We start from the raw sequence: 14,803 nt of genomic DNA on the forward strand, positions 1-14,803 counted from the left end.
ACGTCATCGAATCGACATAGTCATTTTTAACAGTAAACGGTCATTATAAAGAAAAGTGACTATTTCGTGGTCTGGTCTTTTGCATAAAATGCCCCCATTCACATGTCTCCACATGAACGATTTCAGGATCACATCGTTTGTATCAGTATACAAAGTGGGTCGCATCCATTTTATAATGACCAGTACGAGGTATTCAATCTCATCCATATACTTATAGAACTTTTAGGCTATAACTTGATCCTCTTTTATGTCTCTGCATAAAGTTAAAGTATTCATACTATAACCTTGGATTCGTTTATTGGATTTTATAACAAAGTGTAATTTCAACACTATAGCCCTGGATTCGTTTAGTGGATTTTATAACATAATGTAATTTCAATAATACTTTTATTGATAAATAGAATATGCTCCGAAAAACGAACTGCAAACTCCAGCGGGTTACAAATATATATAAATATACACTATTAAGAAAAGAGAAGATACAATAAACTAGGGCATCACAATCTAGTTTCAACTCTATAAAATCTTGGATGACTGAAACATATCCAACAAATGGTGAAATTGGAGATCAACAAATGATGAAATAATCTATCAAACCAAAATCCCTACAATATTGGCAAAATGATATAAAATAATTTATATAATAATAACAATAAATAATAAAATCTTCAATTTTCAAACCCATTTCAATTATCTTATCTCATCTTGTATTCAAAATCACTAATGAAAAAAGAAATAGGGACCATAAAGATCTCATAAAAATAGGAGAAGATATATCGAGAATGCAGAGAATAAATGTGTAAGATACACCCTCTTTATCGGTCCCACCTAACCAACCCTTAAAAAACTTTCATTTAAAATTAAAAATAGATTATTTTTTTTTTTTCAAAATCAACCCATGGTTTTAGACACCTTTTACAATTTCTCATTAGAATATGTATTTTTAAGAAGAAGTCTCTCCAAACCAAGCAAGCCTTCATTCCATGATTATAGCATAGCTAAAAATAAATTAATAATATTATTTTGTCATAGTTTGGGAAACAAAAATGCACCAGTGGTCTAGTGGTAGAATAGTACCCTGCCACGGTACAGACCCGGGTTCGATTCCCGGCTGGTGCATGTTTTTCATGGTCTTGCTGTGATGAGTTTGGTGCCCAAGTGATCGTGGGTCGATCTCAACCATTTGATCTTATTCGGATGAAAATCAGTGGCGCATCTGAGCTTGACATTTTTGTTTTTTCTTCTTTTTTTTTTCCCTCCCCTTTTTTATTTGTGGAAAATTTATACCAAAAAATAGTTAGTGAATTTATGAAATACTTGATAATGTAAAATTCAACTGTTTTAATTTGTGTTTAATACGTAATGTTTAAAATGTGACCTATTTCTAAAATTTCTACCTCCATTGATATTTTTTTAAAAAAAATTATGAAGTTTTCATTTAATAACTAACCCATTCTTTTCATATTTTCTCCAATTTTATGTAGTACCGATATTTTACCTATAAATATTGTATTAATTGTTAGATATGATGATTTAAAATCCTCATTTATATCATAATTAAACTATAATTAAAGTTTCATTGACAAATTTAAATAATCTCTATCAAAATTCCACAATCTCTATAACTTTTCCTATATTTCCATTCTCATCATATATTTTTTAAATATCTTAACCTCGACATTTTAAATCAACATTGAGATTTCAAAGATTTCAAATCATAAACTCAATACATGAGATACAAAAGTTTAAAAAGCTTTCAACCAAATTTAAATGAAAAACTCGATACCTTAAAAGTTTTGTTCCTTTTCTATTGCAACCTAAAAAGCTAAACTTCAATTCACTATGATCCATCCTAAAACAATGTAACAACACGTTGGAAATGTCCTAAAACTCGCCGTTCATAATTATCGAAACATATTTTATTTATTAATAAAATTTATTAAAATTGAATTTTGTTATAAAACTCAATAAACTAGGGCATCATTATATCCTTGACATTCTCCCACTTGCCCTAGATTTATGAAGCTCGTAGTCCCAATCCGACTAGTTGACCCTCAAACACTTTAGCCGTGAGGGCCTTCGTAAATGAATCAACAAGGTTATCTTCAGAGGCTCTTTTCGTGACTATCACGTCTCTTCCGTGTATTATCTCCCTGATGAGATGGTACTTTCGCTTGATGTGTTTTTTTGCACTTGTGGTTCCTAGGTTCCTTTAAGTTAGCAATTGCTTCACTGTTATCACAATACAGAATGATCGACAAGTGCAGATTTGGAACCACTTCCACATCTATCAAAAATTTTATGAGACATATTGCTTCTTTAGTTGCTTCACATGCAGCTACATATTTAGCTTCCATCGTAGAATTGGCAATACAACTCTGTTTAATGCTTCTCTACATTATAGCTCATCCGTTTAGAGTGAATACTCATCCTAAAGAAGATTTCCTATAATCTACATCAGTCTGAAAATTAGAATCAGTGTATCCGGTAAGGATCAAATTCTTAGGACTATACATGAGGATACAGTCCCTCGTTCTTTGAAGATACTTAGAGATATTCTTAACAACAGTTCAATGACTATGACATCCTAAGCAAGCAAAAACTAATTTATTACAAAAATATATTTTTTTTAAAACAAAGCTTGAGGAAGCCTCTGAACCACTGGAACCAACCCGAACCACCCACACTGGCCCTCCAAATCTCCAAAAAAGGTTGAACCGGTAAAAAAAGATTGAATTGAACCCAAGGATGCTGCACCAATTTGCAAGTGCAAACGTTTCTGGACTGGGATGAGCAGCGTTGCAACGCCTTGAGCTTCAGGAAGAACAACGTTGCAACGCTGTATGGGCAGCGTCGCAACGTTGTCTGGCAGTGGCTTCTTCTCCATATTTTGCAGTTGAGTTTGCTTGCTTCAAGCTTCAATTACAACCTAGTTTCAACTCTATTGACTGCATTAAAATTACAGACCCTTAAATCATACATTAAGGCTCATCAATTAAGAGCCAATTACAAATTTAACAGCATAATCAAAGAGAAATCTAATGCCAAAGTTGAATTAAAACTATATCAGTCAACCAAACATGCATCTCTAGAAATTCACCAAACTCAAGTTAACGTTAATTGAGTACTTAAATCATGCTCTCGTACTAATTGATTGAGTAAAGATGCATAAAACGGAAGCTAACAGAATCATCAAGCACTCTAATTACACTTAATTTGAGTCAAAAGCATGCTATAGCACAAGTTATTCACAAATAGGGTTTCAACATGTATACCTTTGAAGATTTACATGAATTAGATTTCCAAAACTCCAATAGACCACTAAGACAATTTTCTCTACTATTCCTAGCCTTGGATTTGAGAGGTGGAACTCAGATTGAGATGGGTTTGAGAGAGCTTGAGAGCAAAACTATTTTTGCTAAAATTTTCTCAAAAAATAGATTGCATGAAAATACAATCTCATATTTTTTAAGCTTTTCTCATGTTCAAGCATGTAAGCACTAACTAATTCAGCTAATTGACACTTAAATTAGCACTTAGTGCGTGAGATAGGTGTTAAAATATGGATTATTCCACTAACATTTAGTGAATTTGGGCTAATCCCACTTTCACATTTTTTATAAAATAATTTTTAATATAATTATTTTTACTTTAAAAATAGATTAGACAAAAACTAAAATTCAATTCTAAAATCGAATTTTTATAAATAAAAAATTATTTATTTAAATAAATATTAATTAATTAATTAATTATTTAATATCAAATATTAAATTAATAAAACAAATAATTCAAACATGAATCCTTTTCATGTAATCAATATTTAAATTAATATTTAAATATTTTGAACTTTCCAATTATGTTTAATTTCAATAAATTTAAACATTAATTATGTCAAATATAATTATCCAAACCCTAGGTTAAAATTTTAACAATTCAAATTCCAAACCCTAATATCAAATTTGAACACTTCAAATTCGCTCAATATTCTAATCCAACGTTTAATATTTTACGAGCTAGTAGAGGACCTTATGGTCCTACAGATCATGAGTTCCAACGATTTGAGATTAATCGGTTAAACTCTTTAATCCAAATTAATCAATATTCATTAACCACCGAGACATACAACTATAGCTCGATGGTTGCATTCTCCTAACTGTATATATATTTCTGTCCATTTGATTTAACCATTATCAGTAAGTTGATCATTCACAGATCGTTCGTATTTATAGCCAGGTCAAAAATACCATTTTACTCCTGTAAATACATCTTGATCCTTAAGCTCTCATTGATCCTATATTAAACAATTGGTTTGTAGTCCAACTAATAAACCATATCCCTCTTGACCATGAGAGGGCGGGACCCCTTTATTCAAAACCAATAATCATTACAGGAACAACCTATCTACTAACCCTAAAATGGGTAGGAGTAAATTTAATCTTGCAAAACTATGTCCTTAGCTATCTATCCGGTCATATCTCCAAAATGGGAGGCTTATTCAACAGTGTTGTTGAACTACTCTCACTTATGCAGTGTTGGGGTTGATGCCCTAAATCTCGTAGGGTCCTATAGTTTATAAACATTGTATGAACAAACTTTCTATGTTTGTAACTTAAACATATATGAGGAGACATACAAGTGGATCATGTTTAAATGATAACCTAAATGGTCTGTAGTAGATTGATAAGGTTGGGTACCTGGTGACACTACGAGTATGACCCGCTTTATAGGTGTTACAATCGTTATAGAGTGTTATAATTGTTGTAGAGTGCTACAAATGATATGATCCTGATTATTTATGTATTAGACATGCGAGCGGGGATATTTTATACAAAAGAGTTTATATAAGACCATACCACAAAATGTTTAGTCTTATTATATAACACCGCTCGTAATAGAGACTTACATTTCACTATAATGACCATAGGTAACATGACCTGAATCTTGAGTGAGTTGTGAACTCCTGCCTATGAGGGCGATCATTTGATTTGTATAGGTGAGAGTGGCCAGATCGCTGACTCAACAAGCCTACCATTTTGAGGATTCATCTGATTGAGAAGCTAGGAACACAACCACATAAGATGGAATTCACTTCTTCCCCGAAGTAGGGATAAGTGGATAAATTGCTCCCTTAAGGACTGATTCCTGGTCTTGAACAATGTGCCGCCACACTCTCTTCTGACTCGAGAGGGGTTTATTCATAGTGAGACTATGATCTATTGTTCATTAAAGGAATCAGCGACACTTAAGGAGTTAGATGTAACTACAGAGGCAAAACGGTAACTTGGTATAACTGTACTTACGAGCAATTTGTGAAGGGTCATTGTACTGTTGGTTGGTTATATCCAATGGACACAAAAATATATTTGTAGTGTGAATAGTGCAGTTGTCGGTCTTTAGTGGAGTGCCCGACAATTAATGAATGGTGAATAATATCTTAAAGAGTTTAATTAACTATTCATGTACTGTTGAAGCTTCAAGCCACAGGTCCACAAGGTCTCATTAGTAGCTCAAAAGAATTTAGTTGAGAATCGGTTTTTGGGTTATTTTGAATTATTCAAATTAATAGAGAGATTTTTAATTATATATGATATAATTAAGTTGTTTTAATTATATATGATATAATTCTCATAATGTATTTGATACATTATAGTTTTAAATGAATAAATAAATATTTGAATGAGATTTAAATCTATTTTCTATGAATATGAGTCACAGTTGTTAAATTTAATATAAATATGATTTATATTAAATGCCATAAAATAGAGAAAAGAAGCTATAGTTTATATTGTATATGATACAATATTAAAACTGTAGGTTATATGTTATATCAATATAACATATAATTTAATATAAATATAATATGAAAAGTTAGTTATCATATTTATTTATATTATTTTATTATGATTTGAATGATAACTTCCTCATCTTTTCTCTCTGACCACCTTAGTGGGTGGTTATTAATTTTGTGGCAAGAGGAATAAAAGAAAAGTGGTTTTCTTTTATTCCTATACAGCTAACGATTGCGAATTTATAGAATTGTTCTGAGATCTTGTGTTCTTGAAAGATTTCTCAATCTTTTTCTTCCTCCACCCGAACTATCCAAAATAGTCAAAGCCCACCACTCATGAATTCTCACCCCGGGAATACCAAGGACTCTTTGCGATAGTGTCCGGGTTACTATTCGATGATTATTGAAAAAGGTCTTCAAGAAGTTGCTGAGTTCATGATTGCTCAAGGGATACGTGAAGAAAAAGGTTCTTCAAATGTAATGTATCTTGAACCTTTTTATTGATCAAGCATGTTGTAATTTATTTTGAATGCATTTCTATTTTATGTTTACTATAAATTATATTTTCAATAATTAATGGAATATAGATAATCCGCTTCCGCTCAAGGATCTCCTCAAACGAGTTCCTTCATGCAGATCAAAGAAAATACCAAATAAATAGGAGTTCATAGTTAGCTTATGATTAAGATCGAGTTACCCTACGCCATCGAATCGACATAGTCAGTGTTAACAGTAAACGGTCGTTATAAAGAAAAGTGACTATTTCGTGGTCTAGTCTTATGCAAACTTCTTTTGCATAGGATACTCTCACTCGCATATCTCAACGATCTCAGGATCACATCATTTGTATCAGTATACAAAGTGAGCTGCATCAATAATATCTCTATAACTTGATCCTCTTTTATGTCTCTATATAAAGTTAAATTATCCATACTATAGCCTGGATTCATTTATTGGATTTTATAACATAATGTAATTTCAATAATACTTGATAAATATGATATGTATGTTTCAAAAATTATGAATCTAATGGGTTACATATATATAAAAATATATAATGTTAAGAAAAGGGAAGATACAATAAACTAGGGCATCACGACCTAGTTTCAACTCTATAAAATCTTGGATGGCTGAAACATATCCAACAAATGGTGAAATTGGAGATCAACAAATGATGAAATAATCTATCAAACCAAAATCCCTACAATATTGGCAAAATGATATAAAATAATTTATATAATAATAACAATAAATAATAAAATCTTCAATTTTCAAACCCATTTCAATTATCTTACCCATCTTGTATTCGAAACTACTAATGAGAAAAGAAATAGGGAGCATAAAAATAGGAGAAGATATCGAATATGTAGAGAATAAAGGTGTAAAATACACCTTCTTTACTGGTCCCACCTAATCAACTCTTAGAAAATTTTCATTTAAAATTAGAAATAGATTTGTTTTTCAAAATCAACCCATCTTAATTTTTTTACAACTTCTCATGAGGATATATATCTATAAAAGTAAGAAGGAAAAAAGAAAAAAGAAAAAAACCCTCCAAACTAAGGTTCATTCCTTGATTACTATTTAGGTATTTATTTTTATTTTTGTAATCATTAAATCCAAAAAACACCAGTGGTCTAGTGGTAGAATAGTACCCTGCCACGGTGCAGACCCGGGTTCGATTCCCGGCTGGTGCATTTCCGATGTTCATGCTGTGATGAATTTGGCTCCCAAGTGATCGTGGGTCGATCGCAACCATCTGATCTTCTTTGGATGAAAATCAATGGGGCTTCTGAGCTTGACACTTTTTTTTGTGTGTGTGTGGAGAATTTATACCAAAAAATAGTTAGTGAATTTATGAAATATTTGATAATGTGAAATTCAACTGTTTTAATTTGTGTTTAGTATGTAATTTTTAAAATGTGAACTATTTCTAAAATTTCCATCTCCGTTGATAATGTTTTAAAAAAGATTATGAAGTTTTCATTTACTCACTAACACGTTTTTTCATATTTTCTCCTATTTGATGTGTATCGACATTTTGCCTATAAATATTGTATTAATTGTTAGATATGATGATTTAAAATGCTCAATTATATTATAATAAAGCTATAATTAAAGTTTCATTGACAAGTTTAAATAATCTCTATCAATTTCCACAATAACCATAATTTTTTCCTATATTTCCATTCTCATCATATATTTTTTAAATGTCTTGACCTCAACATTTTAAATCAAGATGCTACATAGTTGGTTCTCATCCTTAGACTACAGGTTCTTCCTCCGAATGAAATTCAATGGGATCCAAAGAGACCATGTCTTCATCCATAGGGTCCCAATGTCATTAATATGTTTGCTCACGGTAATTGTGACCTCTCGGGAGAATCGATGACTGCATCAAAGATGCACTTGTTTTTTTTATTTCATTTTATGCTATTCTATATGATAATATATGTATGGAAGATATATTCGGGTTGCATTTAGTTTGATAATAAAATGCTCTTAGTTCAGTTTGGTAGAACTCGTTAAGAATGATTCTGATCTAGTTCATGGCCTATTAGAAGTAGAAAGCGCTCGGACCCTCACGGACAGAAAAAGATTGTAGTTTATCCTTTCATTAGCAGTTCACAATTTGTTATGTTTCTCATTCATTCGATTCTTTCACAAGCGTATTTGAGCGGGAATTTGATTTCTTATAACAAGGCTTGTGGTATGTATTCTATATGATACACGTACAAACGAACATCCTTGTGCAAGTAATCCCCCTTGTGAAATTTGAATGATTAACAATACTGTCTACTGTACTGAAACTTCCAAAGTCTTATCCAAGCCTTGAAATTTCGTGGATCTTCAAAAAAGAAGACTTTGGAATACCTTTTTTCTAATTGACAATTGACATAGACCAAAGTCATCTATTAAAATAAGGATAATGTATCGGAAATGGCTGTGATAGCTCAGTTGTAGAGCAGAGGACTGAAAATCCTCGTGTCACTAGTTCAAATCTGGTTCTTGGTACATCATGATGCATAATTTTTTTCGCATCGGGGAGTCACGGCTGATTTACCTCATGGATGGATAGATAAATGTTTGGATTTCTGCGATTATTTTTTTGACAGTGGTTGCTGAATATCAAAAACTTATTACACAAAATTCCTATTTTTTAGAACGAAGTTGAGATAGGCATTATTTCTGGAGAAGAGGTCATAAAGAAGAATATGTGAGTGATTCATATACAACATCTCTTTCTTTTATCAATGGTTCTACCAATTTATATGTTTCCACAAATAATTGAAATTCAATTTCTTGATCTGTATCTTCAATTTTTGGAAACTTAGAAAGTTCTTCTGTTAAGCCATGATCAATGAACCTACAAAAACCTTCAAATTGTATCTGATTAAACCCAGGTATTGTAGACATTCTCTCATTTCCACCCCCAAGCATTTATTTATTTCCATTTATAAAAAAAATCCCATTATTTGCTATTTCATCATAAAATGGATCGATCTAGCAATGATGGAATTTATATTATGTTACTGAATCACATGAAATTTTACCTAACTTCATAGTGTAATAGATGTAATGCATGAAATACATATGAACGTAGGAATAAAGAGACTTTGATACTCAAATTGAATTTGCAACAACTTACAAATGAAATACAAAGGAATTGGTAAATTCTATTTAGACTTATGGAGTTTTGTAGAAAATATCTATTTCAAAACAAAAGTGAGTCAATTTCTACCATTATTATGATATTCCAATCCGATTGGGTACTATAAATAGATTCTGGATTTGATCTGCAGAAACAATATAGATTTTATTTGTATTTTTTTATTTTAACAACATGGAACTTTTTCGTAGATTCCACTGTTAAAAAAAATTGGCTTCGCATAGAAGAGAGATATTTTACCTATACCTATATTTTTTTAGTAGAATTCGTAGAATTCTACTTTCGATTGAAGTATGTATAAGGACTTGTATTTATTAATAAACATGTGCAGATATATATATAGTTATATATATTGCCACCTTTATTACAATTCTATTGGGGACATCACATGTCGTACTCTATCAAAATTTTCAATTTTCTATTTAGATAATGGACAATGAAAAAAAAAATTGTAAAAATAGAATTATGACCATTTCCTATAAACATCTTATCTAGATAAGATACCTAATTAGATTTAGATAATAGTAATCGTTTATGTTCTGAGGTTTACATATACTCATAATCGCTATTATAATTTTAATTAAGAAGGATTTTTTTATGGTTATGGAAGAATCAATATTGATAGATTAGTTATGTATCAATTTTGATTTATTTAGGTAATAGGTAATGGGTAAGGTATCAATTTTTGGATTGTTTTCTTATATCATTAGGGAAACCGAATTTTCAATTTCAATCCAAGAATCATTTATGAATTCACAGTCAATAGTTAAAGTTAACGGTTCCCATTTGTCCTGAATTTTTGCTTTTGTGACTGAAAATCCACATTTTTGTCTTTCAATAGAAAAAGAAAGCAAAGTTTTGCGGTTTTTAGTTTTAGATATTGTGTGTTGTAAGATTCTATCAATGGAAGAGATAGAGCCAATCCAATATCAATATTTTGGATCATTTTGGCGGCATGGCCGGGCGGTAAGGCGGGTCCCGACTATTCATGGAACGTGAGAAGCAGATGAATAATCATCCGCTTCCAGAAGCCTACGCTTTTTTTAATCTAATAGTGGATGTTATGCCAGCAATACCTCTATTCTTTTTTCTATTAGCTTTTATCAGTTCATACAAAACCTATCACTAAAATAACCCTAGAGGGGGATAGGGCTAAGCGGAGCGAAAAGGGTTTTCCATGATATGGGAGATGAAAACTATTAGCCGCAGGTTCTTACGCGTAACTCACCCGTCCGCCACTGGAAACACCACTTCCCATGTAAATACCATGGAATAAGGTTTGATCCTATTCATGGGGATTCCGTAAATATTCCATTCCAAAAAGAGAAAGTTAGAAACAAGTGGGATTTTTTTGGAGATTGGATGCAGTTACTAATTCATGATCTGGCATGTACAGAATGAAAACTTCATTCTCGATTCTACGAGAATTTTTATGAAAGCCTTTCATTTGCTTCTCTTCGATGGAAGTTTTATTTGTACCTACCGTTTCTTTTTTTTAGGTGTTTAATCTGGACGTGTCAACTTTATCATGCAAACAATCTGCAATTCACTCCAACGAGTAAACCTAATTTCCGAATTATAGAGCACTGACACAATCAAATCCGACACGAACAAAATGTTGAATGAATCGTACCAGTCTTTTACTGGGGTTATTACATCATTTTGTACTTGCTGTTTTTATTTCCAATTATTTCTTGCATTAAATAAAAAGAAAAATACTAATAACTAGTACGAATTATCTTTCCATTCGGAATAAAGGATATCATCTTTTCATAAATTATCTATGACTGCTTTCTGTCTTCTAGGCACGACCACTTGATGAAATTGGGAGAGGGAAGTGGGACCAAATGGTCCGAGCACTACTGGAAGGGATTCCTCTTTTGGGATAATAGGTATGTGTAACATATAAGAGAGAGAATATTCCTGTGATCGCGTTTTAGTCGATTTTCTTTTATGGTTCATTATTTGCCCGCGCTTAGGTTTTCATCTCTGGTAATTAATCGGATGAACTGAGGTGTAGACAATTTGAAAGCGTAAGAACTCAACAGGATCCCCCGTCGAATCAGAAAAACAAAAGATGGGGTAGGTCCCGTTGAGCTCTTACTTATATAGGAATTAGACTAATTATCTATTAAAATGACAAAAATGGATCTTTCCGATGTTTCAAAACAACTTCATTTTCTTTCTGATCTGAATTGCTTTCAAAAAATTGATCAGACCATCTCTTTCGCGACTCGTATCGGTCGATCCTTTCAAACAAAGCGAAAAAAAAGAAAGAGAGAAATTCACTCGATCCCTCTTTCTCTGTGATGACACGAATCCCAATATATCAACCAATAAGTATATTTCTATAATCGGATCAGACTATCAACAAACCTTTATATCGCTGAATTATAGTTAATATTTGAAAATCCGAATTGAAAATTCATTGAATTTGTTCACTATTATGTAAATTTAAATTCGAAAAAAAGTTCTGATAAACCGGGGAAAAATTGAAACTTAGAATAGGGATCCATGTTTGGAGCGAATGCGGTGATCAAGGAATAATTAATTGCAGATTTATTATTTCGAGCACAAGAACAAGAAAAGGAATTTTTTCTGTTATTCGAATACTTAGGAAGATGTAGATAATTCCCTTCTAGAATCCTTTGTTTCCCTTCATTTTTTTTTTCTATTCTCATTTACTTATCTTATTTCTTCATACTTCAATCTATTTTCTTTTGATTTCATTTTAGAAAAAATAATATGATCACATTTCAATGACATTTCTAACTTCTACCGGCACCAGTGAACATAATAAATACCGACTCCTATTTGTATTGTAAAAAACAACGAAATAAAGAAGAGGTTTAAAATAGTCTTTCCTCACAATATCCATACTAGTGACTAGTAATGCCCGCCGGTACAAGTCATTCCCGAAATTATCGGTAGAAAAAGAATGATTAAACAAAAAACAAATTTGTCAAAATTTTTTCATTAATTTTTTGATCATACATTCTCAATCTATTATTTTAAAAGTATAGATTTGCCTAAACAAGAATTTGGTTTTTTTTTACGAACTTTTATGTTGATAAATCCGCAGATTTAGAAATTCATTTCGGGACAATTGAACCTGTCTCAAACTGTTTTCTTTTTAAGAACTGAAAAAGAGTTTTGTGCCCAAAATAACAGAGTAGCAAAAAAAGAACAAAAAGCCTTGTACAACTCGTAATGGGATCTTGAAGGGGGACCTATTTCCGCATCTCCTGACAAATCCTCCCACATTAGGATTACGTCGTTTAATGGTTGATCAAGTTTCTTGATAGAATTCGCCCTTCTGAAACAAGAAGCTCTTACTGCGTCCTGAGAGGATAACTATTCAACCATTGACGCCCCATTCCGCTGGCACTTCAACTATGGTTATTTCATATCCTCCTTTTTCTTTTCGTTATTATTTATTGCCCTTACGATTATACCTGCTTGCTGTAGCATTATAGCCACATTATTATTACTTCTTACTCCGTCGGCGGATAAATTGCTGACCCTCTTTGCCCCTGTTCCCGCCTACGTATTGGGATATTTTAAGAAGTGAACCATCTTTTCTTTAGTTCGAGGGTCCGGGGAAGAATAGGAAAGGTGATTTCACTAGTTCTGACCCAGAACAGGTCCCATATACAAGAAATTTTTTGGAGTTGGGAGACGTAGCTCTTGGAAAAGACAGAGTTGCCATCTTTCGTTTGAGTGCCTCGGCGGAGAATACGATGCGGGAGGGCTAATTCAAACCCTTCGGGTAGGAATAAGAGACAAGCCCCCACATTGCAACCGCCCTTCTTTTCTTCACCGATGCTCCGCAAGAAACTGGGTCTTCAGTTTGCATGATGCAGTAAGAGGATTCGAACAACTGCGTTCAGAATACAGTATCAGGAGGATTACCGGCATGTGTGGAACCTCCGATGATCCCACGGGTCTTAATTAGCACTGAAATGGCACAAGTTGGCGCATTGACATACTGGTCCTGGTCGTCTTCTCGTGGATTATTCATAAGCCTGTTGTGCAAAAAGGATATGCATTTGAAAACGGAAGTGGCCCAAATAAAGAATATATATATCATGAGTGTAGAGGCGGAAGAGATCATAATCTGCGGTCCTTTGTATCGAGAAGGAAAAAGGGTATTTCTAGTTTATGCATGTTCCAATCATTCGAGCCCAAAAATTTTACAATAAAATTTAGGACGGTCCCTAGTATAGTTCCCTAGCGGCATGAGGTTCTCTATTTTACTGTAAAATAATATTGTTACTCGAAATTATAGGAGCAGCCTTCCACGGCATGAGGGGTAGAGAAGGATATAAGTACAATTTTGAATGTTTATGTGAGTGTACAAGGGAGTAAAGCAGCAGAACACTGTGAGCGAGTCGAGTCATTATTGAATGAGTAAGATCACACAAGTGGAGCGGAGATTACACGATTTTAAATAAACGGAAGATCCCAAGTGATGGTAAAATGTGTGTCAAGAATGACTGGAAAAGTGGAAACAAACCGGATAGTAATATTGGATCGTGATGAGAACAATCCAAAATCTTTGTAGACGGAGAGACCAATCATTAGTTTTCCCAATAACCATGGCGAATGGAATTCCTATACATAAATTCAGTTAATTAAAGAGAATAGAAAAAGCTTTTATTGTGGTCCGCTTAAGTTAGTATAGGAACTGCTTGGAACCCAAGAGTTAAGAATAAGCAATTCTTCTCATTACCAAGAATAGAAGTAAGCCACTTAGAATAACGAACAGATTGAGATGTCGAGAAGTGCAGAAAATCGTATGGTACGATCCTCATTGGGCATCTTGATCAATTGGATCGTTTTTTGTAGATTCCGATACGAAGCTTTTGTAGATGTGTTTCTGGGTATTCTTTAGCATTCGTCCAAGAGAAAATGTTCCTCTAATTCTATAACTTTTTTTATAATATCTTTCTTGAATATCATTCAAAAAATTCGAGTGACCAGTATTCCACCAATTAGTAACCCAAGTTTCTAGGCTTTTATTAAATGAAAGAGAAATCCACCAGGAACAAAATACTATAGATGCAAGATATTAGAAGGGGAATGAATGCTTTCTTTTTTGCCATTTTTTCGTCTTTGATTTTTAATGAACTCACTTCATTCGTTAACTCTCTACACTACTAATATTTATATTCAAATATAAGTTTCTATTACAAGTATATGGATACTATTATGAAATCTATTCCCTGTTTTTTAGTTTTTTATTTGTGATTCATTAGTTAATCCTTGAATTTCGAAATAATACAGAAAGAAAATACCAAAGAATCCACTTTTGTTACATGTGGAGTTGATTTACATTACGCATT

The 14,803-nt window shown here is 32.5% G+C and overlaps 4 non-coding genes across 4 annotated transcripts; all 4 read left to right on the top strand.

The window, feature by feature from the left end:
- Positions 1-1,048: 1,048 nt before the first annotated feature.
- TRNAG-GCC lies at positions 1,049-1,119 on the top strand. The gene has a single exon. It is a non-coding gene; the product is annotated as a tRNA-Gly (tRNA).
- Positions 1,120-1,133: 14 nt separating this feature from the next.
- Positions 1,134-1,224, top strand: LOC120078869. The gene has a single exon (XR_005482148.1). It is a non-coding gene; the product is annotated as a small nucleolar RNA snoR114 (small nucleolar RNA).
- Positions 1,225-7,414: 6,190 nt separating this feature from the next.
- Positions 7,415-7,485, top strand: TRNAG-GCC. Its single transcript has one exon. It is a non-coding gene; the product is annotated as a tRNA-Gly (tRNA).
- A 12-nt stretch (positions 7,486-7,497) lies between these two features.
- Positions 7,498-7,588, top strand: LOC120078870. Its single transcript, XR_005482149.1, has one exon. It is a non-coding gene; the product is annotated as a small nucleolar RNA snoR114 (small nucleolar RNA).
- The last annotated feature ends 7,215 nt before the right edge of the window (positions 7,589-14,803 follow it).

The sequence above is a fragment of the Benincasa hispida genome, chromosome 5 (assembly GCF_009727055.1).
Source record: "Benincasa hispida cultivar B227 chromosome 5, ASM972705v1, whole genome shotgun sequence".
In the NCBI taxonomy this organism is placed as follows: Eukaryota; Viridiplantae; Streptophyta; class Magnoliopsida; order Cucurbitales; family Cucurbitaceae; genus Benincasa; species Benincasa hispida.